We start from the raw sequence: 22613 nt of genomic DNA, 5'->3' as shown, positions 1-22613 counted from the left end.
GGTCCAACATTCCTTTCCTGCATCACTATTTAACCTCTGACTAAACTCATTAGACCATACCGCTGCATTTTCAAAGGGCTTCAGCTTGACTGCAAAGACAAATTAGACTAACTCAGGAGCTCCATTATCCCAATCATGCTTTCAAATTCTTGCTCAGAACACTGAAGTGGATTTGGGCTGTATCCATTCACCACAGGAAAATCTAGCACACAGTGTGTGTGTGTGAAAATGGACACTTTAGAAAGTGATTGCGTTAATTGAAAACATCTGCATTAAATAGCTTTGATAAGGGAACCTTGTGCAGAGTTTCTCTGGTAGGCCTCAGAAAAACAGAGAGCTTCAGTATTTCTGTCTCAGCGCACAGATGACACAATTGTTTTTACAGTCGCCGGCTACGCAGACCTTTTTTCCAAAACACACAAGGCTTTGACATGAAACGCACTGCATTTGTTGGCCTCTGGGTTTCCGAAAGATTTTGTACAAATTGACCAAAAATAGAAATACAGCAAATGAATAGGAAAAAAATAAATAAATAAAAACACCACACACAACCACACGCTTGCTTTTCAAAAGCCAAGCATCCAAAGCCTCACTAGATATGTACTGGGTTTTAATCTGGCCTGAGCCTTATGCCTAAATAACACACATCTACATAATTGGAGGTATTGACTAGCCTGCAGAGGCCAGGGCTTAGATGAGCAGTGCCAGAGAAAGCGCTCTGTCTCAGCACTGACCCAAACCTCCAGGGCTTCAGTCACGCTTGGCATTATGGGAAGAGACAGGCAGGCTGCTGCACTCAGAGTCACTACTTTCTCTGAAGACCACACGCAAGCCAGTTCAATAGAGTCTTTATTTCTATATCCTTCCACTGGCTCTGCTTGCATGCAAAGATTTTTGTCAAGCTGAATGAATTGATTCTAAAATAGTCTGTCTAGTTGTACCTTAGTCATCATCAGTAATCATGATGCTTAACTTTTTTGGTACAGTATTTTGGTAGGAGGCACGAGATGGAGCTTCGGTTCCCAGTGGAGTATGCATGTTCTCCCTGTGCTTTGGGGGTTTCCTCCAGGGACTCCGTCTTCCTCCCCTAGTCCAAAAACATGCAGCCTGATTGGCATCTCTAAATTGTCTGTGGTGTGTGAGTGTGTGTGACTGCAATGGGTTGGCATCTTGTCCAGGGTGTACCATGCACTGTGCTCTGAGTTCCCTGGGAAAGGCTCCCTGCGACCCTGTGCAGGATAAGCGGTACAGAAAATGGATGGATAGACAAATCTAGTATCATATAGTCAAGTATTGTATCGCAATGCCCGATACCAAAACAATACTAAAACAGAAAAAGAGAAACCCTCAAACTTTCTGAACTCATAATGACTCGTACAATCATATTGAGTTTATAACAAACAGACAAAAAAAAAAAAAAAAAAAAAAAAAGAGTTGGGTTTTATTTTGGGGGGGTACACACCGCAAAGATTATACATTCACAAGTGGAAATATCTTTCTTTTTTATTAATGTTTCATTATGAGAGGAGATTATTATTAGAAAACAAATAAAGTACCCTCCACTAATATTGGCAAAGAAGGCTGTGAAAAATTGTCTGTTATTGTTTTAAATAAATAAATAAATAAATAAAAATCACACAAATACTCTGTTCTCATCGATAAACAACTGCAAACACAACACAGGTTTATCCAAAAAACGTTTTTAAATATGGGTGTGCAAAAATGATTGACACTCCTATGAATTCATATGGGAAAAATATATTTGAAGTATGTTCCCATTAATATTTTACATTTTTTAGCACACCTGGGTGACTAGGAACAGGAAATTGTTCAACCATGACAGGGGTATAAACACATAGGCCAAATTCCCTTAGTCATTCATAACAACGGGTAAGACCAAGGAATATAGCTGTGATGTGCAGCAAAAGGTTGTTAAGCTCCACAAAATGGGAAGTGGCTATAAGAAAATAGCACAAGCATTGAAAATGCCCATTTCCACCATCAGGGCAATATTAAATGTGCCAATATTAGAACGATACTTCTAGACATTTAATAAAAAAAATAAAAAGAAAAAAAAATTAAAAAAGAAAAAAAAAGAAAAAGAAGAAGAATAGTGTGATATCTTTTTTTTTTTTTTTTTTAAAGATTTTTTAATAATGAAAAAAGAGATTCAATGCCTACAAAATCCTACAAAAATTAGACATATTAAAAATATACCAGATAAAATCAACAAAAACAAAAATAGAAAAGATACAAAAAGAAATAAGTAGACATTTCTGTCATGGCCATCTAAAGGGTGAACAGATTACTGGGGAAGATTAATCACATTCAGAAAAGGTAACACATCAACTTAGTGTATGAACTCATACCATTTTGGACTTTCACATCACATCTAATCTCTTCACATAAACTACAATTTTTAACAGAAGGAACTTCAGTGAAATCTAATTCTAAGCAAAATCCGAATGTAACTAAGCCTTTCTTTTTAGATTTAATTTGAATTCTGATGAATTCCACTGAATTTTCCATTAAGGCCTCAAAGTCACTGTTGTAAAGAAGAGGAAGGCACTGTGTGTTCACATCTCAAAAACTTTAACAGGACTGTTAAAAAGGGCTTGGACTCACTTATCTGTTGCTCGTAAAGGATTCAGAGACCATATGTGTTGGAAAATGACTCAATCTTAGGCAAGGGGAATGAAGTTCTCTCTCTCTCTCTCTCTACTCTATGAAATGTTAGATCGATAGTGTTCCGTGATAGCACACTTTCTGACATATACACAGTACAGACCTATCACGGTTCCACAACCTGCGCAAAATATCACTACAGCAAAAGAAGTATTATTATGTGTAACGTAGGGCGCCTTGGTGGAAATGTTTATATGTGCTTAAATAAAGTACCTGCTGAAGTTAGGAATCTGAAGTACGACCAGTGAACTTGAAACTGTCTGTATTCGAAGAACTTGGAATAATAAGGAGCCGGGGGGAGGGGGACTCCCCCGCTAATCACCAGCTGTTCAGACCATGATTAATCCATAATCTTTGGGGGATATGATGCCCAACTGTGACTAATTTAAGAATTTACAAGTCACTATGAAGAAGCTGGGAGCCTGAGAGCTGTTAGGAGCTTGTTCAGGAAAAAACTTGAGAAAAATTGCCTCAGACAAACTGAATTTTGTTTAAAACAAAAACTCAGGTTGGATTTTTGACCATGGCGCAATTACAAAAGAATTCTTCACACACCACATTTTTTTTTTATTTCTATAACCTACATTATGACTGCTTGATGTTTTTAGATGTTTCAAGAACTTCAGTTAATGTTCACATCAAACAACAGAAAGGTGGTTTGAATAGAACTTAACAACCAGACTGACTGGTTTGAGTATTTCAGAACTTCCTCATCTGCTGGGACTTTTCACATACAACAGTCTAGAGTTGAACAAAAATGAGTGTCAAAAATCAAACACAAAAAAAAAAAAAAAAAAAAATCCAGTGGGCTTCAGTTCTGTGAGCGGAAATGCTTTGTTGATGAGAGGCCGGAGAGCATGTGTGATCAGGTGTACAGATGTTCCTAGTAAAGTGGTTGGTGAGTGTATAGCTTTAATAAAAGGCTGTCAGATGAATTTTACTTGAATATTTACATGGTTTTCACAAAAAAAAAAAAAAGAAGAAATAAATCCACATTTGAATGTTCACATGCTTTACTTGTCCAATTAACAAAAATAAGTATGGTCACATGGTGCCTAAACTTTTTGCCTAAATGCCCCCTTTTTTGCTAGATATAGAACAAATGTGTATCAACTACGGTACATGTCCCTTTCACATACATTTACATTTATATAAAAACAAAATGTATGTACTAAAAGTCTTTCACGTAATAACAGCAGGCACATATCTGGGTCATACTCTTCCATAGCTGAATCTCAAATGGTGGTCTACTGAACAAATAATGCATTATATATATGTTCTGCAGGTTTTTGCAACCATGTTATAAGTTATACCCTATATAGAGAGTGTAGTAAACAGGAAGCCGATTGGGATTCGAGCCTAACGTGTGAGATGTTCTGCTATTTTATATTTACATGGATGTCCTAGGTAGGGATGTCACGAGAACCGACACTTCGGTACCAACATTCTTAAAACGTGACGGTACTTGTTTTTCTGCACTTGCGTTGGAATCGATTCTAATGGACGTACCGAGGTTGCAATTCTTCCGGACCTGATGGGGGCAGCAAATATGCGCAAGTGTTAGTTAGTGTTAGTCGGCCCACAAGTGGTGAAGAAGAAGAAGAACGCCTACAAGCACACGGGAAAAACTACAGAAGATTAGCTTAGCTTAACAAGTTTAGGTCCGCCCAGACTCGTTGAGAGGAAAAGAGAGGAAAGCTAGTATCGGTTCCCGGTGTGCAACCGATGCTATCGTTCATTTCAAACAAAGCGAGGAAACACCTGGAATTTGGTGAAGCACCTGAAAGACGGTCCTATATTATGTTTGTTTGAGGCAGCCGGCATTGTAGCTGTGAAACCAGCTAACGTTATGCTCCATGTAATGTTTGCGGTAGCCTATTATTTGTTAGCGACGCTAACACAATGCAATGTTATAAACTACCTCCTAATGGGCCAGTATGCATCGCCATTCAGCCCTTGTCCTGTCAGCTAAATGTAGCCTAACGTCACTAATAATTATTCAAATGTTCATGCTTTTAATAAATCTTTTTGGCCTGCCAGCATATCAGTGAATTTAAACTAATGCTTGCATTCAGAGTTCGTTCTCTCTCTCTCTCTGGTGGTATCAGTACCGACTACTAGATTTTTGATATCGTGACATCCCTAGTCCTAGGAAATCTAGAACATCGCTGAACATCAGGAAAATACGTTGATGATAATCATTGATGTTAAAATGACAACATTAAAGTTTATGACAAATGTATGAAAATTTGTCTTTGTGATTTGCTTTGAAGTGCTACAGCTCATGCTTGTTGTCTGTACACGCTTGGTAATCATCAAATACAAGAAAATGGAATTTAAGTGCTGTTGTTTTGGAGAAATGACAGGCATGGTTTATTGTGCTTTGTAATGTTAACATTTGCCAACTGACTTATGACATTTTACTCTGATGCATCAAAGAATCAATTATTTCCCCCATCCATAACGGAAACGTCTCTTTATCCAAATTCATGGACTTAGCTACAGTAATGAAGGTGAAGGAAAGGATGGCAAAAGCTTCTGCTGTGTCACACAGGACCTCAGCACCGTGACACTGACACCTCCTTAAGGCAATCAGCCTGTGATAATGACCATCTCTCCTCTACGAGCAGAAAAACGGTGAAGGAGAAAAAGTGTTTCCATCAGAAGAGAAGTGGCAGAAGAGCTCATGGTGCTGATCAGGTGAAGGGAATGCAAAGAGACAGTGAGTACCATAACCCAGAATCTTCCTCTCACCTCTCCCTCTTTTCCCAGATCTGCAATTCCCTGCTGCTAAAGCCTCCATTTCGCGAGGTTTCTCATTCCTCAAAGAGAAGGCCTTCAAGAGACGGATCTAGGGATTTTGAGCTTTTTAAAAGCTTTCCACTTAAGAAAGATGGTGCTGTATCTAGATGCGCATGACTGTAAGCAGACTCGACTAAAAACACTGGCTCACATCTTCTCCAACTGATAAAATAAAGGCGGTTGATGCCCTTAACAGGATTCTTGGTGCACGATGCATGACAAATTGTCCCTAAGTCAACCCAGTGTTTTGGATTTCCATGGAAGAGGATAAGATAAAAGGGAAACCAAACACAGTATATTTAAAATAGCACTAAATGGAGCCAGGGTGTACTTTTACAGGATGGAGAAGGAGGCATCAGGCACCGATATGCCTGCAAAAGTAGCCAAACTATAGATCTTGAACCAGCTCGTCTGTGCACATACCGGAAAAACTATCTGTAATAAAACCCTTGACGTGTAATTTCATCTTCGCTGATGCAATCCATGTGGATACCTGACACAGACGCTATAGCAATAACGTCTTTGTTAAATAAATTAACACAGGCCTTTAATTCTTAAAGAACTAGTTCGCATTTCAATGAGAAATGAATGTAATTTTCCGGCGCTTGTATAAGCGTGCCGTCGCAATCTCATCTGCTGGAAGACAGGGTCATATCTTCTGTCCCTCAATGACATTAAGCACAATGCAAATGGCTTTCATTTCAAATCTTCACTGTACCACAATTCAATTCGGGACCTTGTTTTGTGTCTGTTACGGCAATCATGTCCTTGTCTTCCTATTTCCCCAAATGAAAATTTGCATGTACAAAGTTTGTATTCAGGTAATAACCAATAACATTAGCTACTTTCAACTGGCATGAGGGAGATGTGCTCGGTCTAATTTTGATAGTCAAATATCAGTAAGAGTTAATAATCAGAAACCGAGTTAAGCATCTTAGTTAGGAGAGAAGGGTGTATGTAATGTTGTGTAATCCAGAATAATTTAATGTTTAATTTAATGTGGTGTAATCCAGAATAATTTGCGCTTGATAGTTGTAATATGTATGGCATGCTGTTATAAGAAAATAATCAAAGATGGTGTGGTGTGCAGTAATGTATTAAAATTCGAGTGTGTTCATATAAACCTATCATTTCTATTATAGATGGCAGAGCTGCTGTTATAGAAAATGAATCAATACGTTTTGACCAATCAGAGTCAAGGATTCAACAGCACTGTGGTGGAGAAACAATGCTTTAGTGAACGTCAGCTCAATAGTTCAGCCTTTAACAGTGCATGTCTTGGCGTCTGTTTAAATTCAGTAGCAACTGCCAGAGTTTAGGAGGGAAGATCACCAGATTAAAAAAAAAAAAAAAAAAAAAAAGTTATGTAATCACTATGGTAATGCATTTTTATCTGGATCATCTGTTTATCTGTTCATTTGTCAGTACAGTATTTGTCAGTTTTATATTCACTAATCCAGTGAACGAAACAAATGAAAGCTCCATGTGAGTGCAGCATTGCTAATGGTGTAAAATGGGTTTAATCTGCAAACCCGATGTACTTGATTTGTGTCTACTGCAGTTTAAGACATTCCACTAAATATTAGTGGAACATTAGTTCTCTTTTTTTTGTCCTGCAAGCTTTATGTCTGTCCACAGACTTACACCCACATGGCAGTAAAGAAAAAAAGAAAGGCCCGCTCCTGAGACACCCCCCCCCCAATCCCCCAAAATACTGTCACATGTACCATGAATATTTTTCATGGACTTAATGTGTACACAAAATAAGCATAAATGATGAATTAGACATTACACACAATGATGCAAATAGGAGAAGTTACTTAACGTCCCTCTAAGAAATCGTTCTCGTACATCTTTTTGAACAATAGCCCTGGGGAAGTTTGGCAGCATTCAAATCCAAATCAGTACAGAAACGCTTGTGTGAACACATCTCAGGCTCCATATGTAAACCTTATTTAAAACCTGTGGTCTGAATTAACGATGGCATCCACAAGCACAAATGGAAGAATATAAAAGAGCCTGAACTGTTCTGCATGAAGGAGTCCAACCCTGTTAAACATTACACCAGCAGAGCCAGTGCTTTAGCTCTCAATACAGCATACTGTTTCGTTATAAAACTATACAGCATGCCCATATGTTTACAGTAAAAAAAATATTACTTATGGTTTTTCTCTTATATATTCATTTTTGGTCATTTTGAATATTTTCCCCCCAACATGTTCACCTTCTAATAATTTCCAGAGCAAAACCAATGATTAAAGCAACAAGTGAATGTAATTGTAATTGATGACTACTAAAAACAAGCTGCATCCAGAAAAAAAAACAAAAAACGAACAACATACAACCACTGAAGCATCCCCCTCCCCACCCACACACAAAGTGGTAACTAACAGGCTGTATCTCTGTATGTGATTTTACTCACCGTCTCTGAAGGTTCAAAGTCACGGTCGCAGGCTTGTCCCAATATTCTGTTTGGTCCTACTGACAGATCCTCTACTCTCTGCAGTCTAAAACAAAGAGATATCGCGCGCGCGAGAGAGAGAGAGAGAGAGAGAGAGAGAGAGAGAGAGAGAGAGAGAGAGAGAGAGAGAGAGAGAGAGAGTTTTAGTGTGTGGCCTCACTCTCTGTACCATATTACCAAACCGTCTCAAATAAACACACAGCAGAGCAGGGATATTCACACAAACATTTCAAATACGACTCATACAACAGTCATGGTTGGTTATTCTTATGCAGTCATTGTGGCTTGGAAAACATTTCTGCTCTCATTTAGATGATGAACAACCTGAGAATGGCAGCACAATGAGTCACCAGGCCGTGAATCTGCCCAGACTGGGAGCTCTGGTACTGGGCAACAGGTTGCTTTTTAAACATGCCACATGGGTAATGATCAGTAGCAAAGGAGACCGCTAATCCACCCAAGAATCTGGGTGGAGAGCATTAGCAAAAACATGTGGCTTTCCATCATCGCCTGCAGTGAAAGCAACCAAGGAGACCTCTGCTCAAGCCAAGATCAAGCTCCCTAAAGCCTAGTGCACACTATGCCATTTTAGCCCCAATTTTTAGTCACAGACTAATCTGCACATCCCTCAAACGTGTAGTATGAATGATGTTGAATTGCATCATTTTTCAACCACCAGCTAACTCTGATAAGTGATGGATATTTTCTTCTTCAAATCAATGAACTGTATAGTCAGTGTTATGTATTTAACATGCTAATATATGTTGATTGATAAAGTAAACATTTCTATATACAGTATAACTCATTTAAAGGTAAGAAGTGTTGCTGTGTTGACTGAGAATGCTGTGGGCGGCCATGTTGATGTGACATCACCGGCTGAATTCAGTGTGGGGGTGTTTTCTTTGGATTTTCCTAATTAGAGGAGAGATATTACGAGTTACGACATTTAATCGAATGCAGAATGATTCAGCAACATGAGTTTTTTTTTGTCCGAGAGCGATCGTCGAGGCTCGGATATTTTCAAGTATGATTCTCGGTGATGGATCTCGTATTGTGAACAGATGAAAGCCAATGAAAATCTGAGAGGAAATTAAATTCATTCATCGGTCGTCACGTGCAACAGATACCCAAATCCATCGTCCATCTATTTGTGAGGGAAGGTAAGGGCAAAATGTAAGCACAATAAGCAGTCCCTCCAGCATTTTGTGGTCGCAGAAATGAACACAAACTCAAGCAATCTCCGCAATCTTAGGAGGAACTTGCAATTTTTCTAAATTACAGGCAGATTTGGGACAAGACACGTCATGTGATGTCATCACAACACACATTCAGCCAAAGCCCCCTTCGTTTCACATGCGTCGAACATGAGTACAGCTAAACGATCTCATTTACTAACAGACATCACTGTGAAAGACTGTGCAAAACAATTTCGTGCAATTGCAAATTCAAGTAGTTTTCCACACAAAAAAATAAATAAATAAATAATAATAAAAAAAGGGCACAAAGAACATTTTGAAAAAAGCCGCAGCGAAATCAAGCATTTCTGGCCGCAGCAATCACAAAAAACTCAGCGAAGTTCTGAATAATAAATATTATTGCTTCTATAAGAAATTATTTTGCATGTCATGCCCAGAATGTTGCTAGGAACTGGTGAATAGTATGATTGCACTACAACTCCAGTTCTCTTTGCAGAACAAGCAATCCTTGCTGCCTTCATCTCCCCAACCAATACTTCCTCCACATTTTTCATTTATTTCCTGTTTCTGTACAAATAGTGACTTTAGTGAAAGTCACAGAATCACATGACAGGAGAGATTTTGGGATCTGGCCTGCTCAGCTGTGATCAAAGATCTTGTAGTGTGTGACCCTCATCTGAGAGTGCTCATGTAGTGTGCACACTCCTACATCCAAACACACACCTGATCGCAAGTGATTAGCGTCGCTTAGCGTGGGCCGGTCAGTGATGCTGTGCAGTGTGCACATCGGCTTAAGGGACTTGAATGGGAGAGGACGGCATCTTTTTGCTCTAGATGTCCTAAGCATACACTAACCAGAGCAGGAAAAAAAGTGGGGGGGAAAACAAAAAACAAAACAAAAAAACCCCACATGGGGCAGGAACAGGGCTGGTTTACCCTTTTATCTACAAAAATATATATAAAAAAAAAATACATACACACACACAGAGAGAGAGAGAGAGAGAGAGAGAGAGAGAGAGAGAGAGAGAGAGAGAGAGAGAGAAGTACAGAATACAATCCAGGAACAGACACTGAGGGTCTTGCTGAAGGGTCTAAAAATGGTTCTTCTGTGATTAAAGACACTGTGTGATTTTGATCACTTCTTCAGAACCTTAAGCACTGAGCCCGTGGATTTGGAGAAATGAAGAAAGAACACCGACAAGAGCCAGTGACTGGAAAAGACTGAGATAAAGTAGGGGTTTATTTGGTAAATCAATTGATCCTAAAGAGGACGCTTTGAAGAGCTGAACCTTGATGCAGATTGACCAGTGCTGACCTAATTAATACCCACTCATCAAGAAAACAGACCTCCTGAGGGCAAGCTGAAAGCAAATGCAGTGAAGTTGGATCACAAGGACCACCGGAGAAATAAACAATAACCTGTGTGCGTTTCATTCAGTACGTTTACATGGACGACAAATAATCCGATATTAACCAGATTAAGACGATACTCTGATTAAGAAACTAGCATGTAACTTACCTTAATCTGACTAAAGTCATACTCGAAGTAAACACAAATGGAATTAAGACATGTGGAGTATTCCTGTTTTATCGACGTGCATTACCGACATGTACACACCTTAATCACACTATTAACGTCGTGTGGGAGTTTTTTCGACAGGACTCTTACACACACGGCAGTGCTCAACCGACTGACGGTAAACGAGAGAGCACGGCTGCGTCCCAAACTGCGTACTTACCTACTATAGGCCTGTAGTAGGAGAAATACATGCATCTCAGCTACTATATAGTAGGTAAGTATGCGATTTGGGACGCAGCCCACGGCTTCAAGCAGTCGTCTATTTGCACGTACAGCATGACAAATACTTAACCGCACTTGAAGCTTTCATAAAATTAAAAATGAAAAATCCAAAACTGTATACGGTACCATAACGAAGACCAACTGTATGTTGATGCTTGAAATTCTGGAGGAACGTCAGACGGCGCGGCGTGGGGACGTAATGACGTGTGCTGTTAATTGATCCATGTTCTATAATGTAAAATGAGAACATGAAAGGAGTATTCTAAAAGGGACCCATGTAAACACCTTAATCAGGATATTGTCTTATTCAGAATAATCTCAATAATTAGATTACTGCTGTCCATGTAAACGTAGTCAATGTTTTGGTATTTAATTGATTAGTCATAAATGGAGAGGGTAAAACATGATGACAAAACAGCTCATGAACCACGAGAGCTCCAAAACATCCAAAAATAGACCTTCCGAGCATCGAATGCCAAGAAAGTGGGCATGCTTTGAAGCTTTTCCTCAACCTGATGGAGTAACATAAATATTGATGAGTAAGATTAGACATGGAGTCTATATGACACCACAGACCATAGAAGGCTCGGTTGAGGGAAAGAGTCCAAACTGCAATCTGCGTCAGCTACGCCAGGAGCCTCTAGCTCACTTTGTCATTGGGAGCAGGGTTGCAAAAAGCAGAGGGGGAAGTGTGCCTCAGTAAATGACTTCATGTCTGCACAGAAACTGAGGTCTAAATGTAGCACGCTCTGGCACGCTACTCCAACAGAGGGTGACAGTATGGTTCAATTAAACAGCGCTCGCCGTTTCTCTCATTAATCGGTCTATCTTTCTCAATCACACACATACACAACAGAATTATTGGCATGCATGTGATGATAAACATTATCACGATCAAAAACCATTTATTGCAGATTGTATCAGATTTTATCACAGCCATATCTCAGCCTAGTGCATTCTTTAATTAAGATTTCTCAAACCCACTGCGTGGATGAAATAGCTTTGATGCATAACAGTCATTAGCGAATGCTTGCAATGGACCGTGCCCCATACAGAGCAGAAAGGAAGTATGATGAGGAAAAAGCTGGAGGGGAAAAAAAAAAAGAAAAAAAAAAAAAACCTCCTCATTTTCTCTTTCGGTGAAACGCTGAAAAGCTCTGCTTAATCGCTTCATATGCCGTCTGCAAATATATCAACAGCTGCGTGAAAGTGGATGGAGACCAGATAAGTGAAGTGCTTTGGCAGCAAACATGGACCAGAGCTTGACCTGATGCTCCGTGTGTCAAGTGGAGAAGGTGTGTGTTGCGAGCCAAGGTCACGATGCACACGAGAAGCAGCTCAGGGCTCAAAGGCCGGAGAACTGTGGAGAAAACATTCAGAAGGAGAAAGAGGAGAAAGGAAGCGGGTGCTTATGCATGACTGAACTGAAATCAGATTAGCACATGTGCTTCCTGTGCTACAGATATTAGTGCTAAACTAATCTCCTTTAAGTGTATGACATTTTCACCATTCTTTTCTTTCATCTATAATCAATGAATAGTGCTGGGGGACAAAAAAAAAAAACAACAAAACAGCCTTCATTACACAAACTACAAAACAAAAGCACATATTTTGTCAAAGTGCCATTCTTACTTTTAAGAATAAACAAATAAAACACGCGCTTAAATTCTCAAATCAGAAGGTGTGCATTTACAGTGCCCTCCACTAATATTGGCACCCTTGGTAAATATGAGCAGAGAAGGCTGTGAAATATTGTCTTTATTGTTTAACCTTTTGATTTTTTGTTCAAAAAAATTCACAAAATAACTCTGCTCTCATGGAGATCAAACAATTGCAAACTCAACACAGGTTTATCCAGGGGGGAAAAAAAATCTGTTAAATATAGGTGTGCAACAATTATTGGCACCCTTTTAGTCAATACTTTGTGCTACTTCCCTTTGCCAAGATAACGGCTCTGAGTCTTCTGTAATGCCTGATGAGGTTGGAGAATACATGGCAAGGGATCTGAGACCATTCCTCCATACAGAATCTCTCCAGATCCTTCAAATGCTGGTGGACTCTTCTCTTCAGTTCACCCCACAGGTTATTGATGGGTATCAAGTCAGGGGACTGGGATGGCCATGGCAGGACCTCGATTTTGATGTATGTTTTGGATCATTGTCCTGCTGGAAGATCCAACCACGGCCCGTTTTAAGCATTCTGGCAGAGGCATATTCATTTAATATCTGTTGATATTTGATAGAGTCCATGATGCCATGTATCCTAACAAAATGTCCAGGTCCTCTGTAAGAAAAACAGCCCCAAAACATTAAAGAGCCGCCACCATATTTAACTGTGGGAATGAGGTACTTTTCCATATGGCTACCTCTCTGTGTGCACCAAAACCACCTGCCAGAAAGCTCTATTTACGTTTCATCTGACCATAGAACTTATCCCAATGGGAATATACTTCAAATATATTTTTGTCATATGAATTCACTGGGGTGCCAATAACTGCGGCACACATTTAACAAAAGATTTTTTCCCCTGGATTAACCTGTGTTTTGTTTGCAATTATTTGATATCCATGAGAGCAGAGTATTTTCGTGAATTTTTAAAAGAAAATTCCAAAAGGTTAAAACAATAAAGAATTTTTCACAGCCTTCTTTGCTCATATTTACCACGGGTGCCAATATTAGTGGAGGGGACCGTAACAGCAAGGTCCGATAACGCCTAGTGGGTCTGTGCTCATCTCCAAAACCTGCCTAATCTTTGAATTGATTACTCCGGCAGTTGATCTAAATATTTTATTAGACAAACAATTAAATCCTTGTTTAAATGTGAACATTTAATAATAAAGGAAACTGATCAATAATTCTGTGTATAGATGATTGACAGCTCTATAATGGAGCTATACTTTCAGAAACTATCCTTGCCGTTAGAGTTCAGTTAATGAGTGTGTGAATCGCTGGTGTTGCTCAGATGACTGCGCAAAATGCAATTTTGTGGTTTTATGGGCGGTAATGTTGGTCCCTGGTTCGAGTTTCTATGCATTTTCTCATCATGTCCATGTGGGTTTCCTCTGGGTTCGCAGGTTTCTTCCCACCTCCCAAAGACACGCATGTATGTCGACAGACTAGTCTAAAATCGGCCCCAATTGTGAATGAGTGTGCGGATGTGTGCGTCCATGGAGCCTGCATCCTGCTCAAGCTGTATTCCTACCTCACTCTCAATGTTTGCAGAACAGGCTCTGGGTCTACCATGATAAATTACTGAAAACGAATGAATGAATGTCATTTGGACAAGACACACTGTAACCAAGTAGCTAGGCAAATACTTTTATCATTGTACTACACTGCTAGCAGGTAAATTGGCGACTGTATCACATTGTATATTTATAATTTTTTTTTTTTTTTTTTCACTCCACTGTGTGTGATGCTATAACACGACATGCGTCTGGTGTCATTAAGGCATACACAGGAAACTAAATGTGGCGTTTTCTCTCCATGGCCTGAGGTTTGAATGAAGGGCTTTATAAAGATGACTTAACAAGGCATATTTTAACCTGAAGCTTAATACATAAAAGAGCATCCAGTGACCTTTTCTGTGTATGTTTACAGACCTTAAAACAAATGGACAACTTTGTAGAAAAATAGTGGTTAAAGCTCCGAGTTACTGATCAGGGGTTCAAGCCCTAGCACCGCCAAGCTGCCACTGTTGGGTTCTTGAGCAAGGCCTTTAACCCTATCTGCTCCAGAGGCGCCGTATCATGGCTGACCCTGCGCTCTGACCCAGGCTTCCTAACAAGCTGGGAGAGGGGGTATATGTATATGTGTAATGTATATGTGGCAAATTTAGGCTTCGTCTTCTTTTTAAGAAAAAAAAAAAAAAATATCGGTGGAATAAACGCAGCAGCGTTTTACTGCCTCACAGTAACTTTCACACTACACTAGAAAAATTCACACACATTTCATGCACTTTAATGGTTCTATCTACATTTTTTTCCTTCAACATTCTTCCAAACTCAGACAATCCTTCAGTGATCATAACGAGCGCCCGAGTGCTTCTCGTGCATCTCTCCAAGAGCTGTCCGATAGAAGACGTGCCTGCATTCGTTCTGTTACGACTCCAATTTCACATCTACAGTAAGTCTGCCTCGAAACCACAGCATCTGCCGTTTCAATTATCCACCCAGCTCTTCTTTCCTAAAACAACCGCACATTTTTATAACAAACCAGCTACAGTTCATGAACAGTGTTCGCTGTTCAAATGAGGATCGGCTTAAATTGGAGTAATGGGCTACGGTTTGGTGTGAATGATAAAGATTTGTTATATATTTAGTACAGGAGCATTTGACTTCAGTAGAAACTATATTTAAATGTCTTCGGACGTTATTGAATGCGTCAAGCTTGTGTGTATTTCAAGATTTCAAGACCCAAAAAAACCCTACAGCTCCAGCTCCCGTGGGCGGCACTGTGGTGCAGTACGTAGCTTAATCTCCGCACAGCTCCAGGGTTCCCGACTCGATCCTGAGCTCGGGTTACTGTCTGCCTATAACTGCGTGGGCTTCATCTGGGTTCTCCGGTTTCTTCTCACCTGCCAAGAACCTGCTGGTAGATGGATGGGCTGCTCTTAAAACTGGTACCAAATCGTGAATGAGTGTTCCTGGGATAGTCTCCGGATCAATCCGGATAAAGCGGTTATCATTCACACGAGTGAATGAATAAGCTAGAGCTCAGGAAGCTCATTAAACCAACAGGAGCTTGGTATCCTGGCAGTGTGATAAGCTTCAGGAGCTGAACTTCTGCACACAGGACAGGAAGATGAAGATGCTGCAGCCGATCCAGAAGCCGCTGCAATGTTTAAACACAATGGCAAAAGACATTCCCAATAATTGCCAGCAGTCTGTCCTCATGAAAATGAATACAATCTCTATCCAGTTTTAATTTAGGGTCGACCCTGGCAAGGTGACTAGAAAAGCGACTGCGGCAAAAGTCAAGTCAGCTCAGACTGACCTTATTAATATCACGCAAACATGATTTATTATTCATCACTGTTGAATGTCTATGAGAGGTCGAAACAGCCTGATGGATTCCTCAGGGACAGGAGGACATTATTTTTGGCATGTCGTATTGAATTCTACAGAAGTGCACTCAATTTCCACCAGGCAGCTGTGGGCTGAGGGTAAAGGGGGGTGGGGGGGTTAGGGGGGGTGTGCGGTGTGAACAGGAGCAATTTCCCCAGGATTCCACTTGGACAAAATTACATTTTAGTTCAGGCATATCGCAGTACCTCAGCACGGCACTAATGGATTGGACCCCATTCCCCTGACCCACCCCCCACCCCACCCCCACGGGATGCAGAGTCCTGAGAGTGCATGTGAGAAATGTGAGCTTTCTGACGTGTGTATGTGTGTGTGTGTGTGTGTGTGTGTGTGTGTGTGTGTGTGTGTGTGTGTGTGTGTGTGTGTGTGTGTGTGAGAGAGAGAGAGCCTGGAGTAATAAGGAAGGTAAAGCTTGATTGTTAAAGATGATCTATGAGGCTCTGGTTTGTCGTTCAGTCCGCCCATGGGGGCTTCGGATGACTGTTTAATTGAGCACGGGCTTGATTAGAATTCATTTAGCTCTACGCGGGCTCGTTTTCAGAATGCTGTAGCAACAGTTCAGTCCCGCAAATTGGCCTTGATGGAAAGTTCTCACCTGCAAGACAGCGGGAAGGCAATAAGCCAGCAGTGGGTAAGACAGGCAGCGGGAGAGGATCCACTCCATATTCAAATAAACATCAATCCAATTTAATGAGACTACATCATGAAAAGGAGCAATGTGGGGGGGGGGGGGGGGAGTAACTCTTTGAGCGAGCGCTTTCAATACGCACTTCACAAACGGGCTGCAATTCAGTCATTAGGATTCTGCTCGGATTCTCAGGCGGTGGCTTGAACAGTGGGAGGGATATAAAAGTTGTTTATTTCAGAAAATAGGAAAGAGTCAGGGGAGGAGTCACCAGATGGAGTCTAATTAGCCGATTGGCCAGGTTAATGAACACTATACTGCTGGCACGCTCTGCACCGTTCCGCAACTTCTGCTGGAATAACATCTTCCTCATAGGAGCAAGCCACATCAAGGAAGGCAATATGCCACGGAGCTCTAACTACCACATGGAAATTTTCTACCGAGCTTCAAGAGTGAGAATGAGACAGAAAATAAAAGAGAAACAGATAAACACGAAGAGACAGACAGAGACTGTCCGTCATCATTTCCAGTTCGACATGATTAGCCGTCTTGATCAAAAAGAGCTCCTATTTAGCCACAGTGATCCGGTCGTCTACCGACTGTGAAATGAAACTGGCTGAAAGGAAACACTGGAGCTTGCGCTGAAATGGTGATGGATTGCCAGCTTTAACAGGAAGAACGTGACAGCAAGAGAAAGAGGTGGTTCTGCATGGTTCCTCTTGCGTGATAACGTGCAATTACCTTAAGCGGTGCACTTGCAGTGAACTTTTGCAAAGAACAGTTAAATCTTAATCCATCCTCATCCGGCTGCAAATTGCATACTGCTCTGGATTTGTTTCAGTTAAAAAAAAAAAAAAAAAAAATTTAAAAACCACATTATGAGTAAATCGAACACTTGATCCGCAATTATAGCAATGTAGCGGCATTCAAAGTTCCATTAACGTGTTGACGGATGCTTTGCTCCGCCGAAGCCCTGAATCCATTAACCTACAGAAACATGGTGCTCAGACACCCTCATTAGTTCCATGCCATTTCCTGAGGGATTTAAAAAAAAAAACAAAAAAAAAAAACCAGGGACTACAAAAGGTGTACCTTTTTTCTCCACACGTCAATCCATCAAATATTGGTGTTAGGCTGTAATATTTTGGCTTCAAGTGCATGCCTGTTTAAAAAACGATGAGGTGTAGAGTGCTAAGCCGCAGGCTGGAAAGTTGTCAGATTATCACTCATATGCACTCATTAGAGCAAAAACAACAACTCCGAGTTAAAAGCTGCCTGTCTGGCATATCACTCGATAAATTTTAAATGAAGTCATCCTTTCGTCTTACTCAAGTGGTTTATCTGCTCCAACACATCTTATTTGACTCATCATGTAATTAGCAATCCCTTCATCTGCTCAATTAGATGCATGTGAAAGTGGGAAATAATAAACTGCACTGAAGCTGGACCATAGCTCTGAACCTGAGGCACAGTCCACAAATATGTGGATTATTATTTTTTTTTTTTTTTTAGAAACATATTCCTCTGCTCTGTCAACACAACAGCTCTCTCCATCCATACAACAAGGCAAAAATAATATTAAAACCCTGTTATGAGCAGGTCAGGAAAATAGGTGTCAACTACGAGTCATGAAATTTGTTATGAAATGCCTGAAGAACATTATTGACCATGAAATATGGACTGCAACAGAGAGCCACTGAGCCAGAGCATCTCGATCATGATCGCGAAAAGAAATGCTAAAAGAAATGACATGGTACCATTTGTAAACAAAAACATGGCAGAGTTATATGTTTGGATATATATGGATATGTACGAATGGAACACAGGATGATGTTGAGTGTAATTAAGCCAAATATTTGAGATCGCACTGAACTACCTGCTTCTCGTATGGAATTAAATTTGTGCCAAAAGTATGGACCGGAACTTTTGAAGAAACTAAGAAAAATTTACAATGAGAAAGAAGAAAAACACTGAACTCCGTGGCATAAATGCAACATGGTCTTCGAATAAACAGCGCTCTTTGTTAACGGTTTTCTAAGCTTCATTTTCACTAATCACGCTTTATGAACGCGTTGAATTCTTTTTTACGCTTTCAAACTTTACGTTTATGCTCCGACAGTTTTCGTTCGCCATTCTGGAACAAACCTCATGTGTGGGCGGGGCTTAACAGCGATTTACTCTCACTGGCTAGTGAGTTTTGGATCGAGACCTTGCTGACCTGGAAATAGAGACTAGTGTTCTGGATGCAGTTCCCTGAATAGTTATAGTGTTTGTATTCTGTAGCGGACATTACTTAATTAGTTAGTTTGGAATTGATATTTGAAGTTTGGTACGGCTATTTTTTCGAGATGAGCTCTGAGGAGCGGCGTCACAGTCATCATAACCCGCCTCTTCCTCAGCTGGACACTCGAGCTGTTGATCCAAAATCTCACTAGCCAATGAGAGTAAATTGCTGTTAAGGCGCACCCACACGAGAGGTTTGTACCAGAAAGGCGAACGTAAACTTGGAGCGTAAACGAAATGTTTTGCAAGCATAAAGGAAAACTGGCAACGCATTCAGAATTCATAAAGCATGATTAGTGAAAACGAAGCTTAGAAAACTGTTAACAATGAATGACCATCTTAATTTTTTGCCACTGAGTTACTGTTTCCAGTTTCAGAGTATTTTTCTTTTCTCACTGCATAGTTCTTGTTTGTTTCTTGAAAAATTACATTCAATACTTTTGGCACAAAATTAATCCCATATTCTCAGCCATAAAAAAAAAGTCCTGGTGCGTGCACCGTACTTTCAAAACACAAGTTTATTTATTAATTTTTTAACTTCCTATCTAAAACTTGGGGTTTTTTGCAAACAGGTTCCACTGACCTAAAACGGAGAGAAAATTTCAGCATAAGTGAAAATGTGACCGGTGCCTGAGAACTGGACCCTCACTGCTCAGCCTGAGGTCCTTTCAAGAAATTGAATTTATGATTGAGTCCTTATAGTTATTGATCGGTTTGACTGGGCACTTGAAATGAAACCTATAACTCAACAACATAAATGATGTCAACTCGGACTTGTTCATTCGATGGAAAGTTCTGGAAAAGAAACCTCTACGTCTCTAATAAATAGACAGAATAGTATTGTACACCTTTAAATAATTGAGCTTAATATTTGAACATTTTCGCTCAAATTATGTTCATAAGTCTGTACCAATGGGGTCCATTATTTTAAATAATTATTTAAGGGTACCTTGAACGCCTAGCATGCACTGCCATACGTTATCTATCTCCCAGCCCCAGGCCTGCAAAGAGCGAACAGCATTCTTTCCATTTTGATGAACTATAGAGAAAGATGCATTGAGACAGAGGGACATAGTAAGCCTACTGCAGTATAATTGCCCCAATACTGAATCACTCAAACTCCCACGATATAGAAACCAACACCGTGGGCTCTGATGCTATAAATAAACCGCGGGATGTGTCGTTGCTGGCTATAGCCCGCTGCATTCTGATGACCCTGAAGGCTATTACTTTGTGTGGTTCACTCGCAGCGCACTGGATCTTTAGAATAAGCAAAAAAGCATGGGTCTAATCTGTTGCTAATCTCCTGTTCACTGTGAGCATGCCGATGGAGCGGAACTCATTCATGCTGCACGAGCAGCACGGCTGGCTGCACATGACACGCCTGCGGGCTCTTAGATAGAGACCATGTTTCCAGAAAATAGCTATGTGGAAACGGCAGAAGAGATAGCCTAACCTGCTTGGTCCACCTGCTCTGGAGGAAATTTATTTTCAGGCTGTCTCATCGCTTTTACTCACGGTTACACGTATGGTCTGAAGAAAAACACCATAAATCAATAAGAACAGCATGATGTTGGATTTTTTTTTTTTTTTTTTTTGCATTCATGTGAAGCATGAAAAGCTAAAAATTGCTAGAAACAAAAAGTGACTACCAAATAATACTGCAGCGTGTGTGTGATGAACTGTCACTACAATCATAACCATTTCCTGCTGGGTGCAAAAACCCAGAAATACAGCACAACACATAAAAACGTCAAACCAAACTGATTCCCAAGTTTAAGTGCTGGCTGCAGAATAAATTATAAACACAATAAAATATTTAAAACATTTAAAAGCACATGTTAGAGAACCAATGCTTCACAGGGTTTTCAGGTTTTAAGTCCCTATCACAGGTACAGCCTACGTACATGTTAGAGTCATGTGACCTGCTAATGATCAAGTGCAACCAGTGTGGCAACGCGCTTATTATAAAAGTCAAAACAATCTTTTGCATTAAGGATGAATGACGTGCACGTAACGTGAGTGGAACTTTTCCGTAACGACTATGCGTAACGACACGCCCATCTCTTTTATACATTATGAATATAGGATTCATAATTAGTTCCAGACACTTCATTTCACAATGTGATATTCTATGTAATCATAGAATATAATTTTCTTGTGCATGTACCATTGTGATGTTTGGCATAGTGTCAAAGACCAATCAGAAATTATGAGTGCATAGACAGACAATACTGATGCACATTGGAGAAGTCTTATGAGTGTGAAGGACATATAATAGTCTGTACAGGATTTTGTGGAGTTTTCTTGTGATTGTTGCAGCCAAAAAATGCTTGATTTTGCTGCACTTTTTTTTTTTTTTCAACATTTGCAACACAACTTGCTGAGTTTTTTGTGTGGAAATCCACTCCTTTTAAAAAAGGAGTAAATGGGACCTTGGTAAAAGGTCTTGGCCCAAATCTGTGGTAATTTACAACCCCAATTACGAAAAAGTTGGGGCAGTATGGAAAATGCTAATACAAACAAAGAGAAGTTATTTGTAAATATACATTGACTTGTATTTAAACAAAAAAAAAAATTATAAATACAAGATATTTGATGTTTTACCTGATCACATAGTTTTTTTTTTTGACGGTAAACATTTATTTTGAAATTAATGCATGCAAAAAGTTGGGACAGGGGCAATTTAGGACTAATACCGATGTGACAAGTTGAAATAAGATGATGTGACAGGTGAGGTAATAGTCCAATCATAGTTTATAAGGAGCCTCCAAAAAAGCCCTAGTCCTTCAAGAGCAGGGCTGGGTCGAGGCTCGCCAAACGGCCAACAGATGAGTCAGCGAATAATCCAACACTTTTTCCACTTAAGAACAACTTTCCCCAAAGACAAATCGGTAGGATTTTGTGCATTTCACCTTCTACAGTGCGGAATATAATTAAAAGATTTAAGGAATCCGGTCAAATCTGTGTAAAGGGCAAGGCCGAAAACCACTTCTGAATGTGTGTGATCTCCGATCCCTCAGACGTCATGGTCTTAAAAACCGTCATGAGTCTATAATGGATCTCCTGACTTGGGCTCGGGAATACTTTGGTAAACCTTTGCCAGTCAACACCATTCGCCACTGCATCTACAAGTTAAGGCTTTACTATGCAAAGCAGAAGCCATACATCAACACTGTCCAAAAGCGCTGCTGACTTCTCTGGGCTCTGTCTCATCTGAGATGGACACTAGCACAGTGGAATCGTGTTTTGTGGTCCAATGAGTCGACATTTCAAATAGTTTTTGGACAAAACAGCCATTGTATTCTCCAGGCCAAAGAGGTCCAAGCTGTTATCAGTACCGGTATGGGGGTATGTCAGTGCCCATGGCATGGGTAACTTGCACATTTGTGAGGGCAGCATTAATGCAGAAAGATATGTACACATTTTGGAGCAACATATGCTTCCATCCAGAGCAGGACAACGCCAAACCACATTCTGCCCGGATTACAAGCGCATGGTTGCGTAAGCAGAGAGTGCGGGTGCTAGCATGGCCTGCCTGCAGTCCTGACCTGCCTCCCATTGAGAATGTGTGGCGCATTATGAGCTGCAAAATAAGGCAACAGAGGCCTCTTACAGTTGCGCAGCTGAAGAAATGCATAATGGATGAATGGGGGGAAAATTCCACTTGCTAAACT

The 22613-nt window shown here is 40.3% G+C and overlaps 1 protein-coding gene across 4 annotated transcripts in view; it reads right to left on the bottom strand.

Annotated features, from left to right (window-relative positions):
- adarb1b (adenosine deaminase RNA specific B1b) overlaps positions 1 to 22613 on the bottom strand; it is a 184090-nt gene that overhangs the window by 112992 nt on the left and 48485 nt on the right. For 2 of the 4 annotated variants that reach the window (XM_053627341.1, XM_053627339.1), the window contains one exon: positions 7910 to 7994. The gene's annotated coding sequence lies outside the window, so the exon portion shown is untranslated. Of the gene's footprint in view, positions 1 to 7909; positions 7995 to 22613 lie in introns of those variants that run through there. The other 2 variants (XM_053627340.1, XM_053627343.1) reach the window with 2 other exon arrangements.

Source organism: Ictalurus furcatus, chromosome 6 (assembly GCF_023375685.1).
Source record: "Ictalurus furcatus strain D&B chromosome 6, Billie_1.0, whole genome shotgun sequence".
NCBI classification, from domain to species: domain Eukaryota; kingdom Metazoa; phylum Chordata; class Actinopteri; order Siluriformes; family Ictaluridae; genus Ictalurus; species Ictalurus furcatus.
The sequence above is the reverse complement of the archived record's forward strand: the minus strand, read 5'-3'. Positions and strand labels throughout refer to the sequence as shown.